Below are 24,044 nucleotides of genomic sequence, written 5' to 3' on the forward strand. Positions count from 1 at the left end.
ATAAGCCCTTCATAAAACTCATCATTCGCATTTTCACTCCAACCATATTGTGGTGCATAAATAAATATCGGGTTCTTGTCCAGAATTGCCCTTATATTAAAAAAAAAAAAAAGAAAAAAAAAAAAGAAAGAAAAATCTGTATGATGTACGCATCTGCGTCCAAATGAAAATACTTCTTCTATATATATAAAAGCAAAACGTCTGTGTGTATGTATGTTTGTTTGTAACGCTAAAACTTTTGACAGACACAACCAGAGTTGACAAATGTGGTATCATATTGAAGCCCCATCACCCGGATGACAAATATCGAAATTTCACGTCAAACGGACCACTAAAAGTGGGTCAACTGATCAGTTTTCTTCAAGGGGGGGGGCCCCAAATCCCAAACATCTGTGTGTATGTAGGTTTGTATGTAACGCTAAAACTTTTGACAGACACAACCAAACTTGACAAATTTGCTATCATTTTGAAGCCCCATCACACGGATGACAAATAACGAAATTTCACGTCAAACGGATACCTAGAAGTAGGTCAACTGATCAGTTTTCTTCAAGGGGGGCCCTCCAAAAACCTGTCATTATCTTCTATATATATAAAAGCCAAACGTCTGTGTGTATGTATGTATGTTTGTTTGTAACGCTAAAACTTTTGAAAGACGGAACCAAACTTGACAAATTTGGTATCATATTGAAGCCCCATCACCCGGATGACAAATATCGAAATTTCACGTCAAACGGACCACTAGAAGTTGGTCAACTGATCAGTTATCTTCGAGGGGGGCCCCAAAAAAACCTGTCATTATCTATATATATAAAAGACAAATGTTTGTTTGTAACGCTAAAACTTGAGATGAAAGATTCCTCTCCCCTAAGAATAAAACATATGTTCAATATCTGCTTTTGTTTTTTCATTGTTTATACGGTCCCGAGCAACGCCGGGTAGCCCTGCTAGTCTATATATATAAAAGCCAAACGTCTGTGTGTATGTATGTATGTTTGTTTGTAACGCTAAAACTTTTGAAAGACGGAACCAAACTTGACAAATTTGGTATCATATCGAAGCCCCATCACCCGGATGACAAATATCGAAATTTCACGTCAAACGGACCACTAGAAGTTGGTCAACTGATCAGTTATCTTCGAGGGGGGCCCCCAAAAAACCTGTCATTATCTATATATATAAAAGACAAATGTTTGTTTGTAACGCTAAAACTTGAGATAAAAGATTCCTCTCCCCTAAGAATAAAACATATGTTCAATATCTGCTTTTGTTTTTCATTGTTTATACGGTCCCGAGCAACGCCGGGTAGCCCTGCTAGTCTATATATATAAAAGCCAAACGTCTGTGTGTATGTATGTTTGTTTGTAACGCTAAAACTTTTGACAGACACAACCAGAGTTAACAAATGTGATATCATATTGAAGCCCCATCACCCGGATGACAAATATCGAAATTTCACGTCAAACGGACCACTAAAAGTGGGTCAACTGATCAGTTTTCTTCAAGGGGGGCCCCCAAATCCCAAACATCTGTGTGTATGTAGGTTTGTATGTAACGCTTAAACTTTTTACAGACACAACCAAACTTGACAAATTTGCTATCATTTTGAAGCCCCATCACCCGTATGACAAATAACGAAATTTCACGTGAAACGGACCACTAAAAGTAGGTCAACTGATCAGTTTTCTTCAAGGGGGGCCCTCCAAAAACCTGTCATTATCTTCTTAATCCTCATCATCATCATCATCTATATATATAAAAGGCAAAAATCGGTGTGTATGTATGTATGTATGTATGTTTGTTTGTAACGCTAAAACTTTTGAAAGACGGAACCAGAGTTGACAAATTTGGTATCATATTGCACCTTGATCACCCGGATGACAAATATCGAAATTTCACGTCAAACGGACCAGTAGAAAGGGGTCAACTGATCGTTTTTCTCCTAGGGGGGCCCCCCAAAAAACCTGTCATTTAAACGTTATTCAATACGTGTCACGTGACGTGACGTCAGCTCAAACTTTTGACAGACACAACCAAAGTTGACAAATTATGTATCATATTGAACCTTGATCACCCGCATGACAAATATCGAAATTCCACACCAAACGGACCATTAAAAGGGGGTGAACTGATCATTTCTCTCCTAGGGGGGCCCCCCAAAAAACCTGTCATTTTAATGTTAATATTACATAATCCAAAAACGCTTAGTCATGTCACGTGACGTGACGTCAACATCCAGTAATGGCGAACAAATGTAAACAAACACTTTGTTTTACCGATACTTTTGTAATTTCTCTTCTGCTTTGTTCTAGAGATTATTAAACTCCATGACAATGTCTCCAACGTATTTAACTGGTTAAAAATAGTATTTATACAAGAGTTTTAACGAAAAATATCAGGAAAAAATGTACAGGAATAAAAAAAAATTCAGCTTTCAAAATATTCGTCGATAAAAAAACCGATCTTTATATTTACGCTAGCCATTTTGTATATTACCACGTGACCTGCTATCTCTTAAACTGGAGGGGGGGGATCCACTTGAATCCAACAAAACCAGTAATTTTTTTTTTCTATTATATATACATCATTTTCTATAAAATTAAGTGTAGACTTTATAATTAAAACAAAAAATGTTATTCATACTAAAAAAAAAAAACGCTTAGTCATGTCACGTGACGTGACGTCAACATCCACTAATGGCGAACAATTGTACCTATTTACTATGCCTCCCCACGGGACAGAGTTAGACACCAGGGTCGTTTTTTAACGTGGAGAAAAGGTACAAAAATAAAAATTGTCTCAGTCGTGGAGGATTTCTCCTCCACCGAAAGAGAACAAGAAATAGAAGTGCAGCATCTGAAGAACAGATACTACACTTTGATCTTGACCAAAAGGCCAAGAATGCGAACAATTGTAAATAACAACTTTTTTCACAAAACCAACACCGTCTTTCTTTTTTTTCTCTCTCTTTCTCTCTCTCACCCACTTACTCTTCCCTCTCTCTCACCCTCTTTCTCTTGACGTCACACCACTGTTAAACTGTGGGGGGGGGGGAACACATTCCCAGGCATTATCTCCTATAGATGCACATTTTATTAGAAATTCAGCTTTCAAAATATTAGACGATAATAAAAATATAAAACCAACACCCTCTTTCTCTTTTCTCTCTCTCTCACCAACTTACTCTTCTCTCTCTCTCACCCTCTTTCTCTTGACCTCCTACTACTGTTAAACTGTGTGTGTGGGGGGGGGGAAGAGGCAGCTTGAAAACCAACAAAAACAGTGCACAGTTTCCCAAGCATTTGGGGTGGGAAGGGGGGGAAGAAGCCGAGCGCACAGTTTCGTGTGAGAGAGAGAGAACAATTCTCAACCTATATACTCAACAAATTTTTTATCTACAGATTTGAAAGTTTGTATATAGGGTATTCAGACATATGGAAATATATCTAGCATAATCTATCTATTATATCTATAAAAGTGAAAATGTGTGTGTGTGTGAGGTAGCCAGAGAGAGAGAGAGAGAGAGAGAGAGAGAGAGAGAGAGAGAGAGAGAGAGAGAGAGACAACAATTCTCAACCTATATATTCAATACATTTTTTATCTACAGATTTGAAAATTTGTATATAGGGTATTCAGACATATGGAAATATATCTAGCATAATCTATCTATTATATCTATAAAAGTGAAAATGTGTGTGTGTGTGTGTGTGTGCGTAAGAGAGAGAGAGAACAATTCTCAACCTATATACTCAACGTATTTTTATCTACGGATTTTAAACTTTGTATATAGGGTATTCAGACATATAGAAATATATCTAGCATAATCTATACATTATATCTATAAAAGTGAGAATGTGAGTGTGTGAGAGAGAGAGAACAATTCTCAACCTATATATTCAACAAATTTTTTACCTACAGATTTGAAAATTTGTATATTGGGTATTCAGACATATGGAAATATATCTAGCATAATCGATCTATTATATCTATAAAAGTCAGAATGTTTGCGTGTGGTTGTGTGTGTAAGGTTGCGAGAGAGAGAGAGAGAACAATTCTCAACCTATCTATTCAATAAATTTGTTATCTACAGATTTGACCATTTGTATATAGGGTATTCAGACATATGGAAATATATCCAGCATAATCTATCTATTATATCCATAAAAGTGAGAATGTGTGCGTGAGAGAGAGAGAGAGAGAGAGAGAGTAAGTACAATTCTCACCCTATATATTCAACAAATTTTTTATCTACCGATTATAAAATTTGTATATAGGGTATTCAGACATATGGAAATATATCTAGCATAATCTATCTATTATATCTAGAAAAGTGAGAATGTGTGTGAAAGAGAGAGAAAGAAGAGAGAGAGAGAACAATTCTCAACCTATATATTCAACTAATTTTTATGTACAGATCTGAAAATTTGTATACAGGGTATTCAGACATATGGAAATATATCTAGCATAATCTATTATATCTATAAAAGGTAGAATGTGTGTGTGTGTTTGTGAGTGAGTGAGTGAGTGAGTGAGTGAGAGAGAGAGAGAGAGAGAACAATTCTCAACCTATATACTCAACAAATTTTGTATCTACAGATTTGATAATTTGTATATAGGGTATTCAGACATAAGGAAATATATCTAGCATAATCTATCTATTATATCTATAAAAGTGAGAATGTGTGTGAAAGAGAGAGAGAGAGAACAATTCTCAACCTATATATTCAACAAATTCTATCTTTACAGATTTGAAAATTTGTATATAGGGTATTCAGACATTTGGAAATATATCTAGCATAATCTATTATATCTATAAAAGTGAGAATGTGTGTGTGAGAGAGAGAGAAAGAACAATTCTCAACCTATATACTCAACAAATTTTTTATCTACAGATTTAAAAATTTGTATATAGGGTATTCAGACATATAGAAATATATCTAGCATAACCTATCTATTATATCTATAAAATGACCATGTGTGTGTGTGTGAGAGAGAGAGAGAGAGAGTCAGAGAGAGAGAGAGAACAATTTTCAGCTTGTGTGTGTGTGAGAAAGAGAGAGAGAGAAAGAGAGGAAGGAAAATTCTCACCCTATATATTCAACAAATTTTTTATCTACATATTAGAAAATTTGGATATAGGGTATTCAGACGTATGGAAATATATCTAGCATAATCTATCTATTATATCTATAAAAGTGAGAATGTGTGTGTGAGAGAGAGAGAAAGAGAGAGAGAGAGAACAATTCTCAACCTATATATTCAACTAATTTTTTATCTACAGATTTGAAAATGTGTATATTGGGTATTCAGACATATGTAAATATATCTGGCATAATCTATGTATTATATCTATAAAAGTGTGAATGTGAGTGATGGAAAGAGCAAAAAATTCTCAACCTATATAACCTATAAAAGTGAGAATATGTGTGAGAGAGAGAGAGAGAGAGAACAATTCTCAACCTATATATTCCACACATTTTTGGGCACAGATTTGGAAATTTGTATATAGGGTAGGCAGACATATAGAAATATATCTAGCATAATCTATCTATTATATCTATAAAAGTGAGAACTTGTGTGTGTGTGTGTGTGAGAGAGAGAGAGAGAACAATTCTTAACCTACATACTCAACAAATTTTTTACCTACAGTTTAGAAAATTTGTATATAGGGTATTCAGACATATGGAAATATATCTAGCATAATCTATCTATTATAACTACAAAAGTTAGAATGTGTGTGTGAGAGAGAGAGAGAGAGAGAGAACAATTCTAAACCTATATATTCAACAAATTTTTTATCTACAGATTTGAAACTTTGTATATAGGGTATTCAGACATATGGAAATATATCTAGCATAATCTATCTACTTTATCTATAAAAGTGAGAATGCGTGTGTGTGAGATAGCGAGAGAGAGAGAGAGAAAAAGAGAGAGATAAAAATTCTCAACCTATACATTCAACAAATTTTTTATCCACAGATTTGAACATTTGTATATAGGGTGTTCAGACATATAGAAATATATCTAGCATAATCTATCTATTATATGTATAAAAGTGAGAATGTGTGTGTGTGTGAGAGAGAGGACAATTGTCAACCTATGTATACAACAAATTTTTTATCTACAGATTTCAAAATTTGTATATTGGGCATTCAGACATATTTCAATATATCTGGCATAATCTGTCTATTATATCTATAAAAGTGAGAATGTGTGTGATAGAGAGAGAGAGAACAATTCTCAACCTATATACTCAACAAATTTTTTATCTACAGATTTGAAAATTTGTATATAGGGTATTCAGACATATGGAAATATATCTAGCATAATCTATTATATCTATAAAAGTGAGAATGTGTGTGTGTGTGTGAGAGAGAGAGAGAGAGAGAGAACAATTCTCAACCCATATACTCAACAAATTCTTTATCTACAGATTTTAAAATTTGTATATAGAGTATTCATACAAATAGAAATATATCTAGGATAATCTTTCTATTATATCTATAAAAGTGAGAATGTGTGTGTGTGTGAGCGAGAGAGAGAGAGAGAGAGAGAGAGAGAGAACAGTTCTCAACCTATACATTCAACAAATTTTTATATATAGGGTATTCAGAAATATCGAAATATATCTAGCATAATCTATTATATCATTAAAAGTTAGAATGTGTGTGTGTGAGAGATAGAGAGAACAATTCTCAACCTATGCACTCTACTAATTTTTTATCTACAAATTAGAAAATTTGTATATAGGGTATTCACACATATGGAAATATATCTAGCATAATCTATCTATTATATCTATAAAAGTTAGAATGTGTGTGTGAGGTAGCCAGAGAGAGAGAGAGAGAGAGTAAGAACAATTTTCAACCTATATATTCAACAAATATTGGATCTACAGATTAGAAAATTTGTATATAGGGTATTCAGACATATGGAAATATATCTAGCATAATCTATCTATTATATCTCTAAAATTGAGAATGTGTGTGTGAGAGAGAGAGAGAGAACAATTTTCAACCTATATACTCAACAAATTTTTTTATCTACAGATTTGAAAATTTGTATATAGGGTATTCAGACATATGGAAATATATCTAGAGTAATCTATCTATTATATCTATAAAAGTGAGAATGCGTGTGTGTGTGAGAGAGAGCGACACAGAACAATTCTCAACCTATATATTCAACAAATTTTTTATGTACAGATCTGAAATATCACATTTGTATAGAAGTAGAAATCTTGATACCTACTCTGATACCTAATAAAAGAAAGGACACTCTTTAGGGCGGATTTTGATTATAACAAGTCACTAATTAGAAATTATAATAAACATTCTAATAATTTAAGAATTTTACCAAAATAAAATTGCATGGTAATCACCCAATTTCTGCCACAAAATTTTGATTGGCAGAACTCATAAACATAAAATATATATTTTCTAATTTCATCTTTTTTTTTTCTTTTTACATAATCTGGTTTGATGTTTTCCCAAATATTCAAATCACTATATTTTGCTGCTTAATATCAAATACAGCAACTGAGTTATTTTTATGCATCAAACAATTACATTTTCTCATTCATCCAAACTAATCACTGAACATCAATTTCATATTTTCTTCACTAAAATATTACTGTGCTTGATGTCATCAAGTGGAGCGGATCATTTTTTTTTCATTTGTTCACACATTTTTCCAATTTATATATATTTTAAAGATTCTTAGCCTATGTCATTGCATACCAATCTGTTTATTAAAAGTTAAGGTTCACTGTAAACACATATGTTACACCAAAATAAAAACGCTTCAGATAATGTCTTGATATTCAATTCAGTTTCTCACATGACATCTTATGAAGTTAGTAGAAATGTTACAGACTTTTGAATCTCAAACACTTTCAATACTGTGCACTGATATTTTCTTTTTTGCAATATAAGCACATTCATGATTTCTTTTACAAACGTTAAAAACTTTCACATTGTGTAGCAATATACTGAAACAATTATAAAAATATTTGTTTTTATTTTGAATGATGCAGGGCATCTGAAGAGAGATTTTTCTAACAAAATGAAAGTATAATTTTTAGCAATAGGTATCTAGGAAAAGGCCACTACATATGTTATAAGTTCCAAATTTCCACAACCTGGCAAATACTGGTACATGCTAGCAAATTTAGATTTGCAATTACAAAATATGATTCTAATTTTTTCCTTTGCTCTTTATTCTAACACTACACTAAGTTTACTGTGTTATTTCGCTACAGTTGATATTGTGTAGAACAATAAGAAAATCATAGTGAACAATGCATTCAACAAAATTTCACACACATTTCTAGATACCTATATCTAATAAGTTCAAAAGAAAGGACACACTTAGGGAGGTATTTTGGTGGTCAAGTCACTAAAAAGAGATTAGCTGGTTTCCCGGCATAGCCCAGGATATAATAAAGATTGACTGAAATACATGTTCTAGCTGGTTTCTAGGCGTTGCCAGGGATGTAATATAGACACATTATGTTGTATATTACCTGTTCTCTTCTCCCTAAGGTAAAACAATTTCATATACATGCTGTAAATTACCTATGCTAGGGATAAAACATGAACAATATCAGTCCTAGGGTAGATAAAACAAATAATACATAGAGATGAAAGATTCCTCTCCCCTAAGAATCAAACATATGTTCAATATCTGCTTTTGTTTTTTCATTGTTTATACGGTCCCGAGCAACGCCGGGTAGCCCTGCTATAATAATATATAAAAGGCAAAAATCTGTGTGTATGTATGTATGTATGTATGTTTGTTTGTAACGCTAAAACTTTTGACAGACACAACCAAAGTTGACAAATTAGGTATCATATGTCACCTTGATCACCCGCATGACAAATATCGAAATTTCACGTCAAACGGACAATTAGAAGGGGGTGAACTAATCATTTTTCTCCCAGGGGGGGTCCCCAAAAAACCTGTCATTTTAACGTTATTCATTACGTGTCACGTGACGTGACGTCAGCTCAGTAACATGTCGGCTGCGGCTGAGGTACGTTAAAACTGCCTTCGGAGGAGAAATTGATACTATAACACAGTTAAATATTAGTTTTCGACTCGAACCGTTATTACCAACGGAATTATCGCACTCCAAAAATCAAAATCACAAAATTACACGAAAATTGACGTAGGGAAAATGTTTTTATTTTTGCTTGAAGTTTTTTGCCGGCGAAGATGACTTTGCTCTTTGCAAAACATGTAAACAAAGATTTAGCCAAAAGATTTAGCCATTTTGTTTATACATTCTAACTCTGTTAACTTGAAGCGGGAGGGGTTGGTATCAGTATCAGGCCGCTTATGTAAACGAAAATTAGGTCGCGTGCACATTTGAAAGTGAAGTTTGGGAAAGAGGATGGAACAACTTTCTCTTCTGCCTCTCTCTCACACTATTTATCTTCTCTCTCTCTCTCGCTCTCTCTCTCTCTCTCACCCTGTTTCTCTTCTCTCTATATTAGCACTTATCAAGGCCAATAGGCAAATCGAGGATGGACTCGACAATGAGAGTTCAAACGTGCACAGTATTACAATTTGGAAAAGAGGATGGAACAACTTTCTCTTCTGCCTCTCTTTAACACTCTTTATCTTCTCTCTCTCTCTCTCACCCTGTTTCTCTTCTCTCTATATTAGCACTTATCAAGGCAAATAGGCAACTCGAGGATCAACTCGACTCACCATATTTCTCTCTCTCTCACTCTCTTCTCTCTCTCTCTCTAGACCTTTTTCTCTTCTCTTTCTCTCTCTAACCCTCTTTATCTACTCTCTCTCTCTCACCCTCTTTCCCTTCTATCTATATTAGCACTTATCAAGGCCAATAGGCAACTCGAGATTGAGAGTTCAAACGTGCACAGTAGTGAAATTTGGGAAAGAGGATGGAACAACTTTCTCTTCTGCCTCTAACACTATTTATCTTCTCTCTCTCGCTCTCTCTCTCTCTCTCACCCTGTTTCTCTTCTCTCTATATTAGCACTTATCAAGGCCAATAGGCAAATCGAGGATAGACTCGACGATGAGAGTTCAAACGTGCACAGTATTACAATTTGGAAAAGAGGATGGAACAACTTTCTCTTCTGCCTCTCTCTAACACTCTTTATCTTCTCTTTCTCTCTCACCCTGTTTCTCTTCTCTCTATATTAGCACTTATCAAGGCAAATAGGCAACTCGAGGATCAACTCGACTCACCATATTTCTCTCTCTCTCACTCTCTTCTCTCTCTCTCTCTAGACCTTTTTCTCTTCTCTTTCTCTCTCTAACCCTCTTTATCTACTCTCTCTCTCACCCTCTTTCCCTTCTATCTATATTAGCACTTATCAAGGCCAATAGGCAACTCGAGATTGAGAGTTCAAACGTGCACAGTAGTGAAATTTGGGAAAGAGGATGGAACAACTTTCTCTTCTGCCTCTAACACTATTTATCTTCTCTCTCTCGCTCTCTCTCTCTCTCTCACCCTGTTTCTCTTCTCTCTATATTAGCACTTATCAAGGCCAATAGGCAAATCGAGGATAGACTCGACGATGAGAGTTCAAACGTGTACAGTATTACAATTTGGAAAAGAGGATGGAACAACTTTCTCTTCTGCCTCTCTCTAACACTCTTTATCTTCTCTTTCTCTCTCACCCTGTTTCTCTTCTCTCTATATTAGCACTTATCAAGGCAAATAGGCAACTCGAGGATCAACTCGACTCACCATATTTCTCTCTCTCTCACTCTCTTCTCTCTCTCTCTCTAGACCTTTTTCTCTTCTCTTTCTCTCTCTAACCCTCTTTATCTACTCTCTCTCTCACCCTCTTTCCCTTCTATCTATATTAGCACTTATCAAGGCCAATAGGCAACTCGAGATTGAGAGTTCAAACGTGCACAGTAGTGAAATTTGGGAAAGAGGATGGAACAACTTTCTCTTCTGCCTCTCTCTCACACTATTTATCTTCTCTCTCTCTCTCGCTCTCTCTCTCTCTCACCCTGTTTCTCTTCTCTCTATATTAGCACTTATCAAGGCCAATAGGCAAATCGAGGATAGACTCGACAATGAGAGTTCAAACGTGCACAGTATTACAATTTGGAAAAGAGGATGGAACAACTTTCTCTTCTGCCTCTCTCTAACACTCTTTATCTTCTCTCTCTCTCTCTCACCCTGTTTCTCTTCTCTCTATATTAGCACTTATCAAGGCAAATAGGCAACTCGAGGATCAACTCGACTCACCATATTTCTCTCTCTCTCACTCTCTTCTCTCTCTCTCTCTCTCTCTCTAGACCTCTTTCTCTTCTCTTTCTCTCTCTCACCCTTTTTATCTACTCTCTCTCTCACCCTCTTTCCCTTCTATCTATATTAGCACTTATCAAGGCCACAAGGCAACGAGGATGAGAGTTCAAACGTGCACAGTAGTGACATTTGGGAAAGGGGATGGAACAACTTTCTCTTCTGCCTCTCTCTCACACTCTTTATCTTCTCTCTCTCTCTACCCCTGTTTCTCTTCTCTCTATATTAGCACTTATCAAGGCCAATAGGCAACTCGAGGATAAACTCGACGGTGAGAGTTCAAACGTGCACAGTATTCAAATTTGGGAAAGAAGATGGAACAACTTTCTCTTCTGCCTATCTCTCAAACTCTTTATCTTCTCTCTCTCTCTCACCCTGTTTCTCTTTTCTCTATATTAGCACTTATCAAGGCCAATAGGCAACTCGAGGATCAACTCGACCATGAGAGTTCAAACGTGCACAGTATTCAAATTTGGGAAAGAGGATGGAACAACTTTCTCTTCTGCCTCTCTCTCACACTCTTTATCTTCTCTCTCTCTCTCACCCTGTTTCTCTTCTCTCTATATTAGCACTTATCAAGGCCAATAGGCAACTCGAGGATCAACTCGACGATGAGAGTTCAAACGTGCACAGTAGTGAAATTTGGGAAAGAGGATGGAACAACTTTCTCTTCTGCCTCTCTCTCACACTCTTTATCTTCTCTCTCTCTCACCCTGTTTCTCTTCTCTCTATATTAGCACTTATCAAGGACAATAGGCAACTCGAGGATCAACTCGACTATGAGAGTTCAAACGTGCACAGTATTCAAATTTGGGAAAGAGGATGGAACAACTTTCTCTTCTGCCTCTCTCTCACACTCTTTATGTTCTCTCTCTCTCACCCTGTTTCTCTTTTCTCTATATTAGCACTTTTCAAGGCCAATAGGCAACTCGAGGATCAACTCGACGATGAGAGTTCAAACGTGCACAGTATTCAAATTTGGGAAAGAGGATGGAACAACTTTCTCTTCTGCCTCTCTCTCACACTCTTTATCTTCTCTCTCTCTACCCCTGTTTCTCTTCTCTCTATATTAGCACTTATCAAGGCCAATAGGCAACTCGAGGATCAACTCGACCATGAGAGTTCAAACGTGAACAGTAGTCAAATTTGGGAAAGAGGATGGAACAACTTTCTCTTCTGCCTCTCTCTCACACTCTTTATCTTCTCTCTCTCTCTCACCCTGAAAGATTCCTCTCCCCTAAGAATAAAACATATGTTCAATATCTGCTTTTGTTTTTACATTGTTGTTACGGTCCCGGGCAACGCCGGGTAGCCCTGCTAGTTTATTTATAAATAAGAAAAATAAAATGTTATGAGTATCTGAGAAATAGCTGCCTCGCCAGTCATTTTGAAAAAAAAATATGTTAATAAACAAAAGGAGATAACTCAACAATAATTCATTCTAGATTTACATTGTAATGTCTATGAATTCCTATTACTTAAAAACGATTGTGGTGCATAAATAAATATTGCTGTGAAAATTTTCTCAATAACAATTAACTATGAGAGGCATTCTAAAAGTAATGTCTCCTACTTTTTATCATGCTCAACTGGATCAGATGGGATTGCAAACTGCATTGTTATAATGACTGCACTTGTGCATTCATGACCTGAAAGTTTCATCTCTCTATTGCAGATATTGACGGTATGAGACTCTAAGAAAGCAACTTCTGTCATTAATGTACGTCAGAAGTAGAGACGTGTCACTGAATTCCTGACAAATTGCATTGCGAATAGTGGTGACTATGTAGAAAAATAAATTCCGAAGTGCAAAAGGTTGCTCGTTTTAATGGTATCATTCTTGTCTTTGTAGCTCTTTAACTTTTTGAGTTAAAAAGTAGGAGGTTTTACTTTTGGAATGACCCTCGTATGACGAAGCGTGCTCCAGATGCCCATGCACAGCCATCATTCATCACTGGCAAAAGTGCATTGAGAATGATGGTAATTATGTAGAAAAAAATAAATTCTGAAGCACAAAAGGATCACTCGTTTTAATGGTACTACTCTCATCTTTGAAGCTCTTCAACTTTTTTTAGTTAAAAAAAAAATAGGAGGATTTACTTTTGTAATGCCCCTCGTAGATGAGTATGATTATTACACCAGATAAACTTTAATTACTTTATCTACTAATTTCTCTGCAATAAAAGTATGAACGCTACATGCTCCCTTCTGATTTCATATCCAATACATCAACTTCTATAATTACGACACTTACACAATTTTAGATTAATCATGCTATCTATCCATTTCTTTCAAACTATCAGGACTATTTGTTCGCTTTTCATTTTCAATTCAATGCATCAATTTTTTATTGATCAATCACTTTATCATTTAAATAAAAAAAAAAATCATATTCACCCTAAACAAGGCACATTGCCATTGAGATGTAAAGGGGCTGCAATGAATTAGGGACCAAATTTATTGGGGCATTTTAAGTAAGAAGTTGTGTAGCAGAATGTTTATTCACATTACATTTAAATTTCTGCATGTTGATTCAGTGGGGGGGATGGAGCAGGGAGGCAAGCAGTTCGAGGAAAGAAAGCTATCATCTTCAAATCTGTTTTTGTAAAAATGCTCATTCTTGCCAGTTCATGTTATGCAATGTCAACATTATAAATCCAAGCAAACTTAATAATTTGCGCCTATTTTCTAATCTCCACATATACATATGTCTTCATCTTTCTCTAAACTACAATGGCTGACGTCCACTTGTTACATTGTTCGAGAAAGTCATGTCCTACTATAGCAACAAATTGTACTGACACTTTTTTTGCCTCATCGGGTCTCCTTGCTAGTATTTTCCTAAAATCTGTTCAATGGCCATTTGAAATATGGCGCTCTGCCATCCTTTTCCATTTTAGTGATCCTACTGACTTATAATATTTATCCTTGTTACTTCTTTGCAGTTATTGTCGATTGTTATTCGAGGTGGAAGGTATGCTTTTTCAAATACATTTTTCTAAAATCGCTCATTCCTGCTAAGTTTATTCAATGCGATTTCAACATTTAGGATGAATCCAAGCAAATTTTGTGATTCACGCCTAATTTATAAATGTCCGTATGCACCAAGAGCCGTGATGACATTTTATATGTAACAAATGGAGTAAAGGAGAAAAAAATGCATTTTATGGATGAAAGTTATAAAAATATGTCTGCATCTGACCTTCTCAAAAATAAGTGATGCCTGCTTGCTATCCCCAGATATTCAAGAAAATCCTGTCCTATTATTTTTCATAATTTACTTTTACTGGTAATGGCAGCGAACTGTACCTCATAATTAGAGAGAGTAACATTTTCTTTTCATTTTAAATTCTCTTCATAGTTTTGTAACTTTCCAGTTTTTCTGTTTTTATATAATTAATTTTGTAGAAATTCCGAACATCGTTTCCAGTTTTTCTTATTACTAGGGATGTACCGATTTGCAAATTGACCGATTACCGATTAATCAGCCTTTGATAATCGCTGATTGCCGATTAAAAAGTTTTCTAATGCCGTTTTATCAGCAAATTTTGTTGTCATAAATGATGCTAATAATAATTATATTATAAATGAAGACAAGTTAAGTTCCTTTTTACTTGCCAGTAAAAATTTATTGAAAAGACATGCATCGTCTACAAATAACGTGAATGATGTGCTGCTAACATGTAGACTTTTACAACTGCACTGAATTTTATGCGTATGGAAAATTTCCCTCCTTTTCCTTTCTATCAAATTAACATGATTATTTTTTTACTTTAAATCATTTGTCAAAGAAAATTATTACTTCATCTTCCAGTTTTCATGTTGCGAAATTGTACAGTAAATTGTGACCACGTGTGAATGGAAAACAATATATTCTTTATCAATTATACTCTTGTTCTTCATTTTGGACTCGTGCTACCATTATATATATATATTTATTTTTTTGTTTAGATACTGCATATGTTACTGAGATCAATAACTAATCAAATATCAGACATAAGTAATTTAAATACGTAGAAAATTAATTAAATGTTAACAACCTTTAACCATGGTAATCAGTTTCTGCTGGAAGTATTTTGATGTCAATCCCAAGAATAAGAATACAGCTGTCTGCAAGTTATGTCAAGCCATCACATCAAAGGGTGGCAAATTAGTAAAAATGTTTTACGACTAATGTTAAACCATCTTAGAAATGTTCATCCAGAGGAAGCAAAAGTTGAAGATAAGAAAAGGAAACAATGAATGTTCAGGAACAGACATTCCAGGAACAAGTGCTACCAGTGAAACACCAAACGACTATAGAATCAATATTGACCAAAAAGAAAATTTGAGATATTAATGACCACAGGTCACAAGAGTTTCATTATCTGATAGAAGAAAATATTGCTGTTGATATTCAACCATATTCTGTAACATCTGACTTTGGATTTAATAGGCTTGTTGCAAAACTTTGTTCAAATTGTAGCATTCCATCAAAAACGTACTTCACTGCAAAATAATTTTCGATATATTTACAAAAGTAAAACAGAAATTTAATTGTCTCTTGATGAAATTATCAACATTTCATGAACTACAGACATTTGGACAGCTACAATAGATAATGCTCCCTTTCTGAGTTTGATAGTTCATTGGCTTTCAAATGACTTTGAACAGTGCAGAGCTGTGCTTAGAGTTGTTGCATTCCCTGGTGCACACACAGGTGCAAGAATAAGTAAAGAATTGCACATAATGGTTGAAAGTTGTTAATATTTTCTCAACAACTATGGTTTCCGTTCTGCTAGATCTACAGCAGATGTGCTAACGGTTATATCTTATAGGATTAGTGAATCTCTTGACAAAGGCTTCCTCTCTAGGGCAATTGCTCTTGACATATCAAAAGCCTTTGATAAGGTATGGCATAAGGGCCTACTTCACAAGATTTCCAACTACGGTATAACTGGAAATATTTTCTCAATCATTAAATCGTTTCTCTCTGATAGGCTCATAAGAGTAGTGGTTGATGGGCAGAAATCAGAGGCCCTCAGTATTAATGCTGGAGTCCCTCAGGGGTCCATCCTGAGCCCAACTCTCTTCTTGATCTACATCAATGATCTCCCAAAACACATACTTAAATCATTCGTTGACATCTATGCTGATGACACGACCATCTATGGCAACACATCAAACGCTGAAAATGACAAAATTCTCTCTGATTCTCTCTCCTCTGATCTCGAGTGCGTGGTACAGTGGGGGAAGAGGTGGCTGGTTACTTTTAATGCATTTAAAACTAAGCTCCTATCTTTACATCATCAACGCTCTGATTCCCATCTGGCATCAATTGAAATGGATGGCTCTCGATTAGGGGAAGCTCCATGTTTATAAGCTTCTGGGCTTGATCTTTACTCCTGACCTGAAATGGAACACGTACATCAAGTTTATTGCCAAGGTCGCTGGAAAAATAGTAGGATCCTTCTACTGCTCCAGAAGATATCTCACTGCTGATGCAATTCTCTATCTATATAAAAGCCAAGTACGTCCAAGGACGGAGTACTACTGCCACATCTGGGCAGGAGCTGCTAAAAACAGCCTATCCTGCCTTGACAGAGTACAAAATAGACTTTGTGGCTTAGTGGGGGATGCCCTTTTCTCTTTCCTGCAACCTCTCTCCCTCATGGGAGACGTTGCGAGCCTGTCTTTGTTTTATCGTTACTTCCATGGCAAGTGCTCATTTGTGCTCCAATCCCTGGTCCCCCCTCACCAATCTTTCATGAAAAACACCCGTCTAGCTGAAACCACTGTCTAAAATTTTCCCCACTCTTTATCTATGCCAAAATCAAAACGTAGATTCCATGAACAAAGCTTCTTTCTTAGAAGTGAACGCCTGTGGAACTCGGTTCTGTTTGTCTGTTTCCCACCTAACTACAACTTAGATGTCTTCAAGTCCAACATAAACAAATTCCTGATGAACCGCCCCCTTAAGTAAGACACTTTATCAAATCTCAACACTAATCTACTGAACATGCAATAACCCTTATCCCCGAGTGGCTTCTGGGTCTTGATAAGTGGTGACCACCTTGTAAAAAAAAAAAGAAACATGGTCTCTCACTTTAGAATCACTCTCCATTAGCAATTAGCAAATTAACTGAAATACAGGATCAGCTTAATTTAGGAAAAAACTCATTCAAGATGTGACCACACGGTGGAATTCAACATATTATATGCTAAAAAGAAATCTAAAACAATGGAAACCCTGGCAATGTATGCTGTTGATAAGAAGATTCTTACATTAACAACTTACCAGTCACAGAACTTCAACCATATCAATGATAATACCTACAATTTTAGCTCTGAGGTTATTTCTGTCCAAAGCTGTTCAATCTAATTCTGATATTTCTGACTTTAGTGGAATTCTTACCAATGTTAGACAATTTAATGAATCAATAAAAACAAGAGGGTCAGAAAGATCAAAGTGAAAATAAAACTGTATATCCTTCAAACCTGTTTGACGAATTAGCTTCAAATAAGCAACAAAATCAAAACTTAGAGCAGGTAGGAACTGAGTTTAACCTGGAGACTGCAACTATCAGGTTGACAAGAAAATTCTTGCTTTTTTTAACTTTTAAATTCAGATGAACATATCTCCACTCAAACAAAAAATATATTGATCAAAATAAGCACCATTAGAATCAACGCACATTTGCCAACACAAAACAAGTGTATTTATGCCAGTAACGTAAAAATCTTACATTCTGGTGCCGATGAAGTATCTCATGGCGTTTTTGATATCGCTTAAGTTTTTTAAGCGTTTCTCACTCAGAAAGTTGTCAAGATGCTTGAAAAAGTGTGTTAGTAGGTGAGAGGTCTGGATAGTATGGCGCATGAGGCAAAGTTTCGTAGCCTAATTTGTTCAACTTCTGCAGGGTTGGTTTAGCAGCATGCGATCGGGCATTGTCATGGAGGTGAATTGGACCTTTTCTGTTGACTAATGCTGGGTGTTGTTGTCAAAGTTTCTGATGCATTTCATCCATTTGTTGACAGTATTTCGTCGCCATAATGGTTTTTCCTGCATTCAAAAAACTGTAATGGATGAGACCGGTCGCAGACTACCAAACAGTCAGCATGACCTTCTTTTGATGCAACTCTGGCTTCAGGAAGTGTCATGGAGCTTCATCAGTATCTAACCACTTAGCTGAACATTGCCAGTTGTCGTAAAGAACCTACTTTTCATTGCAAATCACAACCCAGTTGAGAAACGAGTCATTTTGTTGCGTAAAAAAAAGGGAGATGACACTTCATAACAGTTTCTTTTGGTTGTCGTTTAATTTGTGAGGCATCCATTTATCAAGTTTTTTTGTTTTTCAAATCTTTCTCAAGTAGTTGGAAATGATTGTATACATTACATCTAATTCAGAAGTAAGTTCTCGAACAATTTGTGCATGGATTGGCTTTGACTAAGGCTCTTAATTGATTGTTGTCAACATCAGATGGCCAACCATTACGCTCAAGACTCTTAATGCCACCACAAAATGTTTAAACCACCATTGTATTATGCATTCAGTAGTGGTTCCTGGGCTAAACACTTTGTTGATATCACGAGCTGTTTCATCAGGCTTTCGGCCTAGCTTGAATTGAAATAAGTGTGCAAAATTGCTTTTTTCCATCTTCAGCGTTCTGAAAATTTTTGCTTTAATTTAATTAATTGTTTTAAAATGATTGTAATTTAAAAAATTGGATAGAGTGAAAAACGCTCTTTAAAATTATATATAAAGTAAAGATATTATAACGAAAACTTATTTGAAAATACATCATTTGAAATCAAAATTAAAAATTCTGCAAGAACTTTCTTGTCAACCTAACACAACAGAAATACAAGAATCATAATCTAAACTCCAAAGTTTATGCTTAAATACACAAAAGAATTTAACCATTTCGTAGTTTTACCACTACTCACAAGAAGTGATGATCCATTTCATTGGTGAAAGAAGACATAGGAGACCTTACCACTGCTGAGTAAAGTGGCTTCATCTGTGGTACAGGTGGTAATGTGTATGAACCTATAAGGAACAGCTGTGTCCTGAGAATGGAGAAACTAACATTTCTATATTACAACTTAAAAGTATTCAACTTTAAACACTGAGAGGAGTATATGAGAGCAAAGGAGGCAGACAGCATAATTAGAAGAGGAAGTAGAGCAGCAGCTAGAGTTATTCACTTAAAAAATTACAATTTGTACTTTGTTGTTAGTTTGTAATTTCTATTTTTCTTATCTAATTGTTTAATTATATTCATTTAAGACATGGAAATTGTACTTTGTATTTTGTAATTTTACTTATTAAAGACAAAAGCCATAATAGTGGCCAGACACTTAATTAAATGTAAGTTAAATTAGCAGTTACTATGTTAATGAGTCACTTGGCAGTGATGAAATGGTTTAAATTTAATACAAAAGAGAAAAGTAATTAATTGGCCAATTAATCGGTAATTAACCGATTACCTGCTGATCAATTGGTACATCTCTACTTATTACACAATGTGACAAATTATGGTATTACTTTAAATTTATCTTCTAACTCCAAGGAACCTTTAAAGTACCCAAAAGTGTTTATAACTGACCCATAAAATTGGCAAAGTTGTAAACTGCTCTTGCTAACTGGTGACCCCTAATATTCTCTACTCGCTTGATTGCCTAGTCTAGTTAGGGACTCACTGCAGTACATCAAGAGGAAGTTTCACATGCGTTTCCACTGTGACCTAGACCACAATACATTTTAGTTTATATTGCACTCTAGTGAACCTACTGCTAATTTTATAAAATTTTATATAATGGCTTGAGAATTAAAGTTTAAAATGCAAAAGTCAAGTATCATGGTTCAATTGTATTCCCCCCCAAAAATATTCATTTCAAACGCACCCTTGTCTTATCAAAGAGCATACTGTTGATTTTATATGCCAGGCTCTTTTGCTTGTGCAGTGATAAAATTTCTTAAATTCACTTGTGAACTTTGATCAAAATCTGACAGTTCTTTCCTAAATGGGATTTTTTCGATTATCAATTTTCAATACTTATCGGAGGAATTCCAATACAAAATCTATTTTAGAACACTCTCATACACATAAAGTACATTTGTGTGAAATTTCAAAAAAATCAGCCCATAGTCAAACAAACTCACACACACACACTAACAAAGTGTCTTTTATATATAAGTAAACATTTGATATTATTTATTACTGGATGGGATGATAAGATTGTCGCCCTAGAAAAGATGACATGATTCCATTTCCATTTGATGAAAACTGGTTTTCTTTTTTTGTTGCAGACCATCTACTAGTTGGCTATTTGTGTACAAATCCTAAGAGCGATAGGAACCTGCTATCATGTCTGAAAATGACACAATGTTCAATGAGTGAAATCAGAGATGCGCCGCTGTCCAATTCATGCTCTCTATCGATCTAAGTTATGACAACAGGACCATTGCCAGCACCCTGAAAATACATTGCTGGGTTGCCATAAATGACAGGGACATACCCAGGGTGATGAAAACAAAATTTCTGGCCACGGTTATGATCTTTGGTGTGGTTTCAAGTGAGGGCCACATCATACCACGTCACATCTTTGAAGTCGGCTTGAAAGTCAACACCAAAGTGTACCTGGATGTGCTGAAGAGTGTGGTGATTCCCTGGTGGCTGCTGGTAGACCCTAAGTGTGGCAGCAGGATTCTGTTCCAGCTCACAAGTCCAAAGAGACTGCCTTGTTTTCATTAGGAGTGCTACACTTTTGTACCTTCTCTCACTGCCCACCCCTCCCCCAACCTAAACCCACTGGATTACTTCATTTGGCTATACATCGAAAAAAGCACCAACATGACCTCCCACAACACCAAAACCAGCCTCATTGCTGTCATCCACTGAGTATTAACCAAGCTCCCACCAGCGCTTGTGGAAAAGGCATGCTCCCAGTTCTGGACCCATATCGAGGCAGTGATTGAGGCTGAAGGCAGCTACATTGAATAGATGTCAGCTCTACTACATCATCAAGTTACCTGAATTAGTTTTTTTCAATAAAAGTTTTAAAATAAGTTGTAGCATTTTTTTTTTAGGGCAACAACTTTATCGTTCCATCCTGTAGTTTATATATAAGTAGATATTTAAGACCCCCACCCCAGAATATGCTGAAGCATTATGGAGAACTGCAAGCACTCGTGTCCCCACGACATGAACACCCTCGACACACCTAACAGGCTGCAAAATCCCACCCCCACACTGTATAGATCCCTAGATGTAAAAGATGTTTCTACTCCAGTAGTTTCTTCCCCAGAACCGCTAGACTTTGGAATTCCATTCCAGGTCTCTTTTTCCCCAACTGTACTAACATGCAGAAGTTCAAGTGCAATGTGAACCAACATCTTGCTGCCCAAATCCCTACATAGTACCCCAGTAGTTGTTGCCCCTGATAGTAGCCCCCTACACCAAAGTGGCAATGTTCCTTGTTTGGGGTGAAAATGTAATAATAAAAAAAAAAAAAAGAAGATATGTTATAACTCGTGCCATGATAAATATTTTGATGGCGTAAATGTATAACAACAATAATGATAGTTAATATTATTATTTCAGAAAATCCTCGAAAACCTTTTGTCTCACGAAATATTTTGTTCCCTGGGTAGAACTGCTTGCCGACTTCCGTTGCTTCATACCATTTTTATTTGATGTTAGTACTGGCAGCCACACTAGCTTTTTCTCAGCGGCTCAACCTTACTTTCGTCAACGAATGACGGGACAAGTAGGTGTTGTACATTACCTGTTTTCTTTCCTCTGAAATAAAAACAAATGAGTATCATTTTTTTTTTTACTGTTTTAGTATATCTACTGGAATAAATGCGAATGCTTCTTATTCATTTATCATTCCTGCATTATCATCAAAACAGGTTAATGATATTTAAATCAATGATACAATATAATATTTTGAAATACTGTATATCTCTATCTCTACTATTATATAAAAGTCACTCTGTGTGTGTGTGTGTGTGTGTGTGTGTGTGTGTGTGTGTGTGTGTGTGTGTGTGTGTGTGTGTGTGTGTGACTGTGTGTGTGTGTGTGTGTGTGTGTGTGTGTGTGTGTGTGACTTCCTTCCTCATAGGTTCCAAAACAGCTGAGCCTGTCTTTTACAAATTTTACACAAAGCTAATTTATGTCTGGCAGTGTTCTTAGATATGTTTTTTACAGAAATTCATCTGATAAGTATCGAAAATCGGAAAAATCCGATCTTAAAAATAGCTTTTTTCTCTTATAGATAAAAAAAGAATAATTTTTACAGGGGAATATTTTACGTTACACTGGCCAAGGGAGAGATTTAAATCTTAACAAGTCACTTGTTCTTAAAAGAAAAACAGACTTATTATAGTCTAGAGATATAGCTTAGTGATGAAGCATCTGATTACAGATCGAATGATCCCCTGTGCAAGCCTGGTGAACCTCACTAATTTATTTTAATTTTTCCTTGTTAATGAGTTCAATTTACGATAAAAGAAGGGGTACCATTTAAAATCGCTGCAAATCATTTCTTTGTTTGCATATTTTAAAACTAAACATTTAATCAGAAGTGATTTTTCCAGGGCATTCATCGTCAAGCCCAAATATCAGCTGATGTGATATTGTAAACAAACACAGACGGAATTTGATGAATGACATTATTATTATTTTTTTTTATTTAAAAAATTTTTTTTTAATTAATCCACGAGGCAAATTATTCCTAGTAATAGATAATAATCGATAGAGGATTGATATTATAATAATACATACACAGTCTGCATAAATTAAAATATCATGCACATAGTACAATGGGGAAAGGAGTGGCTGGTTACTTTTAATGCATCTAAAACTAAGCTTCTCTCTTTACATCATCAACATTCTAATCCACATTTGTCATCAATTGAAATGAATGGCTCTCGTCTTCAGGAGGCCTCAAGTTTTGACAAGCTTCTGGGCTTGACCATTACTCCTGATCTTAAATGGAACACGTATATCAAATCTGTTGCCAAGGCCGCTGGAAAAATGGTGGGATCTTTCTATCGATCCGGTAGATATCTCACTGCTGATGCTATTCTCTATCTATATAAGAGTCAGGTACGTCCAAGGATGGAATACTGTTGCCACATCTGGGCAGGAGCTGCTAGAAAGGACTTGTCCTGCCTTGATAGAGTTCAAAATAGACTTCGTAGCCTCGTAGGAGATGTCCTTTTCTCCTCCTTGCAACCTCTATCTCACAGAAGAGATGTTGCGAGTTTGTCTCTGATGTATCGTTATTTTCATGGAAAGTGTTCAACTGAGCTTCAATCTATGGTCCCCCCTCGCAAAACTTTCACAAGAAACACTCGTCTAGCTGTAAACACTATCAATAATTTCCCCCACTCTTTGTCTGTGCCTAAACCTAAACGTAGATTCCATGAACAAAGCTTCTTTCTTAGAACTGCACGCCTGTGGAATTGTCTTCCGTTTTCCTGCTTTCCGGCTGACTACAATATGGTTGTGTTCAAGTCTAAAGTAAATAAGTTCTTGATGAGCCGTTCCATATAAGTTATCAAATTTACCAAATTTTCATTACTAATGATTACTATATTGACCAATTTCTACTGTACACTCTTTAACCCTTATCCTTGAGTGGCCTCTGGGCCTTGATAATGTGGTGATGCCTTTGTAAAAAAAAAAAAAAAAAAAAAAAAAAAGTATATTGTACGACTAGCCAACACCGAGCTGCAAGCTTTTTTTTTTTTTT

At 35.6% G+C, this 24,044-nt stretch overlaps 1 protein-coding gene and 1 pseudogene across 2 annotated transcripts in view; one reads left to right on the plus strand and one right to left on the minus strand.

The window, feature by feature from the left end:
• LOC145260345 (uncharacterized) overlaps positions 1-24,044 on the plus strand; it is a 68,879-nt gene that overhangs the window by 14,847 nt on the left and 29,988 nt on the right. The window contains exon 2 of one of the 2 annotated variants that reach the window (XM_080118264.1): positions 21,887-22,052. The exons of the other annotated variant lie outside the window; for it this stretch is intronic. The gene's annotated coding sequence lies outside the window, so the exon portion shown is untranslated. The remainder of the gene's footprint in view (positions 1-21,886; positions 22,053-24,044) is intronic. 2 annotated transcript variants of the gene reach the window in all.
• LOC145260842 (U2 spliceosomal RNA) lies at positions 2,775-2,908 on the minus strand (annotated as a pseudogene).

Source organism: Euprymna scolopes, chromosome 36 (assembly GCF_053919585.1).
Source record: "Euprymna scolopes isolate OS-2025 chromosome 36, ASM5391958v1, whole genome shotgun sequence".
Classification (NCBI taxonomy): domain Eukaryota; kingdom Metazoa; phylum Mollusca; class Cephalopoda; order Sepiida; family Sepiolidae; genus Euprymna; species Euprymna scolopes.